This window comes from Lontra canadensis, unplaced genomic scaffold (genome assembly GCF_010015895.1).
Source record: "Lontra canadensis isolate GAN:19392208 unplaced genomic scaffold, GSC_riverotter_1.0 scaffold8, whole genome shotgun sequence".
NCBI classification, from domain to species: Eukaryota; Metazoa; Chordata; class Mammalia; order Carnivora; family Mustelidae; genus Lontra; species Lontra canadensis.
The window spans coordinates 1,714,046-1,723,626 of NW_022631002.1; positions in this window are offsets into that span (position 1 = coordinate 1,714,046).

The following is a 9,581-nucleotide window of genomic DNA, read 5'->3' on the forward strand; positions in this document are numbered from 1 at the left end:
TCCCCTGCTTGAGGTGGGGAAAGCGGCATGCGGACGTCGCCAACCCCGGGGCCAGCCGGGCCCACTGCCCGTCCTCATGAGCCGCTCCGACTGTTAACAGCCTGGCAGCTGACTTCAGTCGTCCGGGAACACTTGCCTGGCCTTCCCGGAGGGCCCAGCTCAGTCCCCCCGGGCAGCCAGGGCAGTGGGAGGGTGTTCCTGGACAGACGGCCGCCCCGTCCCGTTCCTCTTGCCGTGGCGACCTCTCTCCAGGCTGCAGGTCCGTCTATGTGGACGGCTCGGCCTCGCTCTCAGGGATCCGCCGTGGGGGTAGGGGACTGCGTCCAGACTCCTTCCATTGGAGTGGCTGCTGTTTGATTTCTGGGCCCCACTCGGTCCCTGGCGGACGGCGGCGATCCCACACGGAGGGGTTTGTTACATAAAACCCACGTCCGGACTGAGGAGGGAGAGACTATAATTGAAAGGCCTGGGCTGTCACGGTTGGGACTGTGAGCTTCCCGGTACCCAGGGGACAGGCCAGGGCTTCTCTTCTGGAGGGCGGCCACGTGGGGCCCGGGCAGAGCAGGTGTCCCCACACCTGCAGGCCGTCCGCGGGCTCGTCCTGAGGAGGACCAGGGTCAGGGTCTGGGAGGAGGCCCAGCCACAGTCTGGTTAAGGAGTTTCATCCGCTGGATGGGTGGGGTCAATACTGCCGAGACAGAGGGAATTTGGGGACCTGTGTCCGGCCCATGGGGCTGCAGAGTCCCCCGCGTCATGAGCGTTCAGGGCTGAACTGAGAGGCACACGCCTCGCAGGGGAGCAGCAGGCGGGAATCCACAGAAGCTGGCGTGGGGCCGCCCAAGCACGCAGGGGAGGGCGACGCAGCTGGGGCAGCCAACGGCAGGGACGAGCGTGTCCTCACCTCGACCGTGGTGGTGGCGGCACGACCGCAGTGAGTGTGCCCGGAACCACTGAACCGGGCCCTCCACGTGGTCAGTGGTACCGCCTGGGAACAGCACATCGCCGCGCGGGACAGGCAGCCCAGGGAACGGTGACACGGGGTGCCACCAGTTTGATTGAAAAGCTGGAACCAGGGACGCCGGGTGGCTCAGCCAGCGGAGCATCTGCCTTTGGCTCAGGTCATGATCCCAGCGGGACGGAGCCGCACCTCAGTCTCCCTGCTCAGCGGGGAGCCTGCCCCTCCCTTCCCCACTCCCCTGCTGTGTCCCCTCTCTCTCCGCCCTGACTGGACTTGCTTCTGGCGGTCTGACTCATCGCGATTTGACACGCGTCGGAGGAGGACAAGGGTGGCTCCAGGAACTGGCTGCCTCCCCAGGCTGCCATGGGTCAGAAGCACAAACTCGGAAAGTCAGAGAGCTGCACCCAGACGGTTTCCTGGATGGAGACACTGAGGCAGCCGGCCAGAGAGAGCGTGTGACAGCGGGAGGCCCTCGGTCTGGTGAGCGTGTGAGCCCGGCTGGGAGTCAGTCCTCTCCGCCCAGCGTGACGCTCCCACCGCTTCCGCTCACGGATCTTCCGGAACAGCTACTGGACGCAAATGTGAGCAACTCGGGGGTCCCCAGGTGTGGATGGAAAGCAGGTTCGCAGCCCTCTCCCCGGCTCTCTTCCCGGGATTCCGGGGTCCTTACGGCCTCTGCAGAAGGAGGCAGAGCACACCGGGGCCCACTGACGAGGGACGGTGACGAGATCAGCGGCGGGCTCTCACGGGCACCTCCCAGGGTCCAGAGAGAAAGAGCTAGAAAGTGCACTCGCCTGTGGAAGGCCGGAAGGAGGGGAGCCGCCCCACGCCGCCCCCCACAGATGCTCTTGGGAAGGGAAGGGGGAGGCCACACCAACCACCACGTGGGGTCTTTCAGGCGGGGGAAACATCCAGAGCGGACTCACGGGGGACAAGTGTGTGAGCTCTTACAAAAAGAGGCCATTTGACCTCTAGGGCCAGACCGGGGTTTTCTGAGGGGGGCGGGGCGGGTCTGGGGTGGGATTTGTTAGATCGGCGGGTCCCAGCCGTGAGGTGGGGTTAGGTAGGGCGGAGGCGTTCAGGACGCTGGTTTCACGAGTCTTGGTTCCCGAAAGTCAGGAAGACCAGCAGCTGGGCTTCTCGGCCAGCCCTGGAGGGGCTGGTGAGTTACTGTCAGTCCATCTGGGGGGTGTGGGGTGCCTGGGGGGAGGCCACAGTTTCTGTCCTGTGCCCTGTTTGCTCCTCGCTTCTACCTTTGCCTCCGTGAACACGGGGAAGGTGCCGGAAGCAAAGACGAGAGGTGCAGGATAAAGCACTTTACTGCCTCTGACACGGAGACCCGACTCCTCGAATGCTCCCAGGGCCTCGCACATCGGCCACCTGCCCACTTATCTAAATGTTGCCGGACGACCTCCCCGCCTCCGCATTCCAGCCCATGATGGCCTTCTCTCATTGCTACATTGTTCTGTGCCTGGGGCGCACCTCAGGGCCTTTGCACGCACCGTTTCCACAGTAAGCTTCTCTTCCCTGCCTCCTGCCTGCTAAGTCCTGCTCTCCTCCCACCCGTGCGCCTCCAAGGCTCACTGCGGCTGCTCCCCGGACGCAGAGCCTTCTCTCCTCCCCTCCAGCTTTACTGGGTTGTTGGGAATTGGCTTTTGGCTTCTTTTCATTGCTCACGTGTAAGAACATGTTAGATCCTGGAGATTCCTGGAGACGCTTAGATGAAAGCTATAGAATGGGGTAGGCAGTCCTCCCAGGATCTGTGAGGGTCCTGGCCCACCGTTGTCCCGCTACACAGCTTTGAGCACGTGGCCCCTCTCCGAGGCTCAGTTTCCCCAGCCGTGATCTCCTAGGTGGTGAGGGTTAAGACAAGTGGTCTCTGCCTCATCCTTCCTCCCCCTTCCCTTCTAGGACACTCTGAGGGCCGCTGACAGGGTGGCCACTTCCCAGGCCTGCTTCAGGAGCCGGGAGCGCATGGTGCAGGGAGAACTCTGAGGGAGAGACGCAGCAGCCGCTGGGGAAGCCTCCCTGCCTGGGCATGTGACTGAGCACGGCAGGGGCAAGAGGCCAATCCGCACACAGGGCAGGGCCGAGGGGCAGGAGGGGTGCGGAGGGTGGTCAGCAGGGGCACCCCTCCCTCTGACACAGGGGACAGTGGAGACCGGCTGAGCTGCCGGACACCGCAGGGCCCTGAAGCCGGGGCTCCTAGTGTGGCTTCGAGCACGAGAGCCCAGCCCAGGACGCTGTGCTAGGAGCCTTCACCACGGCTGTGGAAGCCCCTGCGTGTCGGGAGCTGCACGGGGATGACAGGGCTAGTGCCTGGCTGGACTCGGCCTGCTGGTGTGGACGCTGCCTGGCATGGCCCAGATGTCCTGCAGGGACTGGGTCTCCCCTTCCCGGGGGCGCTGCAGACCGCGCTCACCAGACACCTGGGCTCGCCCTTGGCCCGAGGGTCCGCTTGCTTCTTTGCAGGCCACTGGCGTCCGCAGGTGGCCGGACATGCTCGGAGGCCCCTCCGCCGCACCTGGGGATGACTCCTGCAGCCGTCCCAGCCCCGAGCTCCTGTGAGGTCGGCTGCAGCCCCTATCATGACCGTGTGCAGCTCAGCATCCCCCTCTGCCCAGTGGAGCCCCCCCCAGCAAGCCCTCCCCTCACATCCCTGTGTCAGAGGCTGCCTCCTGGGAACCCACGCACAAGGGGCCACGCGGGCCAGGGTCACCATCGCGGGAGAAGGGGGAGTCAGTGCGATCCGTCCCCGTACTCTGTTCTCTGCTTCGCTAGAACATTGGTACGCTCTGTGCACAGGAGAAGCCCGAGAAAGCCAGGGAATCGGGATGAAATGGGGTGCCTGATACCACCCTGGGCATAGCAAGGGCGCCGAGATTCCCGGCCTCTCAGACACCAGAGCCGGCGTCCAGCTTCCTTGCCTCGTTGTGGCCTGTTGCCGCCTGCTTCTTCTCTTGGGCTCCAGAGGAAACCCAGCCTCGCCCACCCAACGCGGGAGCTCAGGCCCATCCCTGGGACCCCGCAGAGGACAGAGCCCGTTCCTGTGGACATCCCGACAGTCCTCCTGCACGGCCTGTGGCCCAGGCCACGGTCGGCGTCGTAACTCTTCTAAGTGGGTGCAAATGCTCTAGCCCAACAACCTGGACAGCCTTAGCCCAGCTCTATACGTATTTTTAGAGCTCTGCTGGCAACAAAACCCCATTCAGATGAATGTCCCCTGGGTCCCCGAGTTTCCTGACCCCTGCCCTGTCCCACTCTACTTTCTGTCCTTGCTTTCGGCCAAGAGGACAAGCGGGGACAGGTATCGGCAGCGACCCTGGTTTCCATACCATGCTTTGGGAGGGTGTGTAAATGAGTTCAAGCCTCCAGACATGTTTAGGCAGTGTTTGCTCGCACCTGCAAATCAGCAGTCCCATTTCTGGGTGTGCATGTACCCCAGGGCGTGTGTGAGACTGTTTGCAGCCATTCCGGTCCCAGCGGCCCAAAGTGGGAACTGCCCACAAGACCATGAATCCCAGAAAGGAGACATTGTGGTCACGCACTGGGAGAATGAGCATTGGTGAGGGTTGATGGGCTGTAGCTAAGCACGGCCATGTGGAGTGCCACAAACCCATGACCCGGGAGAGAAACCTTCAGCGAGAGCAGCCCGCTGCACTATCCTATTCCCAGGAAGTCTGAAACTTGGGGCAGAATTAGGGCGTCTGTGTGGTAGGTGGTAGTGGTGTCAGGTGTCAGGGTCCTGGGGCCGCTATAACACATCAGCCCAGGGAGGGACTTCAGCAACAGATGTTTATCCCCTCGCTGTCCTGGGGTTGGGAGCATCCGCAGGGCCGGGCTCCCCCACCAAGGCCCCAGGGAAGGGACCTTCCTACCTCTTCCAACTCCCGGGGGCTCCAGGCATCCCTAGGTGGTGGCTATGTCCCTCCATCTCTGCCTCTGTCTTCCCGAGGCCTCTCCTCTGTTCAAATCTCCCTGGCCTTGGGGGGCGTTGGATCTACGGTCCACCCAACCCCAACAGGACCTCAGTGTATCTTAGTCAGGTCTGCGAAGACCCGTTTCCAAATAAGGCCACGTTCTGTGGTTGCAGGTGGGGGCTGCCCTTCCCCCTGACACCTGTGTGGAGGACGGCTACGACAGGGGAGCTCCCGGGGGGCTCCTGATAGCAGGTGCCGGTCCGGCTCTGGTTCCACAGCCGCGACCTTGCGGATCCCATCCGGCTGTGCATGCCGAGGGGGCTCGGAGGGGACAGAGCGTGCGCTACGCTCCAACGGCGCATTCGCAGTGAAGGAGAGGGTGGCGGGAAACCTCATTCCACAGAGCAGCACCCCATCGTCACTGCTGCTCTAACAAGGGAGCCCAAAACTCGTGGCTTAGACAGAAATTTCCTATGTTGTGGTCCCGGTGGCCGGATGTCTGACACGGGGCTGACAGGACTCATATCAGGGCACGCGCAGGGGGGGCTCCTTCTGGAAGCCCTGAGTGTGGTCCGTCTCCTTGCCTCCCAGCTTCTAGAAGCCTCCGGCGTTCCTTGGCTTACAGCCCATCTTCCAAACGCAGAGCGGGCGGCGTGGCCCCGTGGCTCCCATGTGACGTCCTGCTTCCCTCCTAGAAGGACCTGTGCGGACACTGGGCCCACGTGGACACCCCAGGACGGTCTCCCCATCTCAGGGTCCCGACCTTAATCACACCCGTAACATCCCCTTTGCTCTGTACCCTACCCCGGGCTCCGGGGACGAGGGCCCGGCTGTCTTGGGCAGGTTACTCTGCCACCCTTTCCCCTACCTTGGGGCCTCTGAGGGAGGGGAGTCTGGACAGGTGAGCCGCGCCTGAGCTGCCCCTGGCTGGGTCTGGGAGGTGAGGCTGTGTCACCCCAGGGAGACTGAAAGGGCGGGGCCCCCAGCGGCTCTGAGAGCGGGAGGCGGGACGGCTTGTTACCGAACGGATTCAAACGTCGCGGCCGGGAGCTCTGGGAGGTGTCTGGACCGTGTAGGGCAGGGAGGGGGGGTTGCTGGTCGAGGTCCGGATGGGGGGCGCTGGGTCCCTGCCGCTCCTTCTCTTAGGCTCCAGGGAAACGGGACGTGACCGCTGGGCCGTCAGTGTCCCACCCCACGGCCCTCTGTGGCCGGCCTTCCGTGGGCGGCATCGTCAGTCCTCAGCCAGCCCCCGCCGGGGCTCCCCAGATGGGGCAGAGGGACACTCAGGGGCAGTGTCAGCCCCCCGAGGTGGACACGGACGACGCTGTAAGTTCGGATTCAAGCCACTAGGAAGTGTCGAAACTCTCCCTCGGAGGAGATGGGCAGATAGGCGATGTTTGAGGTGATGGCGAGAACGTTCCGTGTGTTCTGCTTGTCAACAGCTCCCTTTACTGGAACAGGAACTTGGACTCATCCTGACCCGGGATTTCTGGCCTGTCCCTCGGCACAGCGGTGGGTGAAGGTGACCTGCTTGAAAATGTCAGCCAGTGAATCCAGTACGAGCAGCTCTGCTTGGACTGGGAGGCTGAGGAAGTCACACAGGGTTTCCCCACATGCCCCGGCCCTGCAGGGCAGCCTCGACCACAGGAGAGACCGTCCTGCCAGGAGCTGCGTCCAGGATTGTCCTACGCGGTCAGGCCCGTCGCAAGGACAGCGGAAGAAGCTTTGTTTGCTCTCCGTGGGGAAGCATAGAGGCCCCGTTGGTCTCCACACCTGGTCCTGCTGGAACGAGGGACCACGCACACGGCACTCAGCCCAGACCCGTCCTCGCCTGGGTCCCGCAAGACAGGTCTGAGGTCGAGTGTCCCCAGGACTGCCACGGCCCCTCAGGTTGCTGGGTCAGTGGTCTCAACTGTTTGCTGGGGAGCGCGCTGTCAGGCGTGAGCCCTGCAAGCCCGTGTGGTTGTGGGGTGTGGGGCAGCCTCCACTGACCTCGTGGGGCCCGGCCCTCGCCTCCTTTCCACGTGGCTGCCTCTTTCCAGCGGGGATAATGCTTCTGTCCGGCGGGAGGATTAAAGGAGCGTCTGTGATCCGCAGGAGGCGGCAGGCGGCGGCGGCTCCACCGAAACCAGAGAGAGTTGTAGGCGCCCATGAGTCGGTATTGAGCAGCTGATTCCAGACACGTCCCCCTCTCGGCCGGAGATGTGCTGACCCCTGCCCGGGGCTCTTCCGTACCCGCCACCGCACACAGGAGAGCCTGGGAGGTGGCGAAGACGGCCTGGGCCCGGGGCTCTCCCCCACGACCCCGGGGCCTGAGCAGGTGGGAGGCGGGAGGGTTTTCTGCACCACAGAGCCCTGGGCGCTGGGGACTCCCTCTCCCCTGGTGGGGGGCACCGCCCACGTCCTCCTTCCCCCCAGCTCCCACCGTTCTTGTCTGAGGAAAGGGTCGGGGCATCTGCTGGCCAGAGTCTCAGCCTCACGCCTGCCGTGCCCTGGGCTCAGCCTCACGCACGGAGCCGTCCCTGTCCCTTCTTCCCCAGTTTCTTTTACAAATATACGTGCATATTTTTAAAGGTTCCTTTTAACTGAAATATAACTGACACAGCACTTTAAAGGGTCCGGCTCCGCAGCTCTTAGGAGACTCACCCCGTGTGCCCTCAACTCTACCCGCTGCCCGAGCGGTTCCCTCCCGCCCCGCCAGCCCGGGGCCGGGACCGTCGCGGCCTCCCCTCGCCCCGCGATCGAGCGTCTGTTTCCACGGACTCGCCTGTTCCAGACACGTCCTCCGCGTGGAATCACGTCCTCAGTGGCCTCCTGCGACCGGTTTCCGTGACTGAACGACACGTGGTCCGAGTGGGTCCACGCGGCGGGTCGTAGCGGGGCTCCCCGCCCCTTCTGCCCCCGGCTGTGCCCCAACCCACTGCGCGGAGGCGCCGCGTGGACATGCGTGCCGCGGGCACTCCGGGGCCGGTTGGAGCATGAAGGTTCCTCTCCTCGGGGCTCGCGCCGGGGAGCGGAGCTGGTGGGTCGCCGGCGTTCCCTGTGGTCTGACTGACGGTCTGGCCCGCGGGGCCAGGTCCCCAGATGCTCCCTCGAGACCCCGCGGCGGGGAGGGGACATCTCTCACACACGGCCAGGCCGCGGGGGGCAGGGTGTCCCTGACACACGGATCGGGGCCTCGGAGGCGATCCCCGGAGGTGCGTCAGGGTCCACAGACCGTGTGGGGACTGGCGCTGAGGGGTCTCTCCAGAACCTCCCGCCCCCGTGAGTCCCACTTCGCCGCCAGTCGGTTTCCATCACCTCCTGACACTCATGCTGTCCTCCGTCTCCGCGGCCCGGCGTTCCCTTCCTTCCGCGAATAGCCAGACCCATGACCCTCTAATGTGGCGTTTCTCCTTGTGTTTACGGCTGGTTTTCCCATTAAGTGAGTCCATTTTAGGAAAAGCGGTAAAAGGACAGCGACGGGGAGCCCGCGGGGTGCCGGAGGTTTGAGACACCTGCAGGGCCCAGGAAGTGGAGACGTGGGCCCTCCTTCCAACCATGCATCGCCTTAGTTCTGTCTCCCTTTCCTTCTTCCTTGAAAATGACTCTCGGTGGAGCCTAGGCTTGATGACTCTGGCCGAACAGAACACGTGCCCTTGGGGACCTCACACCCCATGTGATGGAAAACGTTACTACAGAGTTTTGGGGGGGCACCTGGGGGGCTCCGTCAGGTAAGCCTCTGACTCTTGCTTTCTGCTCAGGTCATGATCTCGGGGCTGTGAGATCGAGCCCCGCGTGGGGCTACGCGCCGTGCAGGGGTCTCTCTCTCTCCCTCTGCTCTTCCCGCCACCCCTCGGGTCAATAAATACATCTTTTAAAAAAAGGTTTTTTTGGGGCACCTGGGTGGCTCAGTGGGTTAAAGCCTCTGCCTTCGGCCCAGGTCATGGTCCCAGGGTCCTGGGATCGAGCCCCGCATCGGGCTCTCTGCTCAGCGGGAAACCTGCTTCTCCCTCTCTCTCTGCCTGCCTCTCTGCCTGCTTGTGACCTCTCTCTGTCAAATGAATAAATAAAATCTAAAAAAAAAAAAAGGTTTTTTGGAAAACAAATTCCTGGTCACACCTGCAGGATTCTGGTCTCACAAGGCTTGGGCAGAGTCCCAGGGACCACAGTTTAAGGGGTTCCCAGAAGGGTGCCGTGGAGAAGCCGGTTGGGAGGCTCTGGTTTGGGGTCGGGATCTGAAGTCCCATGCAGGGACTCGTTCCTGGGTCTCGTCCCTCCCCCTTCCCACGCCGTGTTATCTTCTGCCCCAAGCCCCTTGAGTGTGGGTCCTTGGACAGGTGGGGACTATGACGTCACAGTCTGTGGGACCGGAGCCTGTGTGGTGCCGTTTCTTGAGCGGGTGCACCTGCCTTAGGAGCTGGGCCATCCTCTGACGAGGCACAGAGGCTGTGGCGGGGACAGCCGGGGCTGCCCGAGCCACTGCCAAAACTGTTCCCCACCCCACAGTACTTCCAGTAAGCATTTAAAAGTGGGGGATTTCGCATTAAAAAACGACAACAAATTTCTGACTTCTCTCTTTAAAAGAAAACTCAGCAGTCTAGCAGTTTTGGGCCCCTGGTCCCCTGGAGTGGCCCAGCAGTGGCCCAGGTTCTTGGCAGACCTGGGCGCTGAACCATGGCCTCCCCCTCCCCCTGCCCCTCCCACTCCCCCTCTTCTAGGTC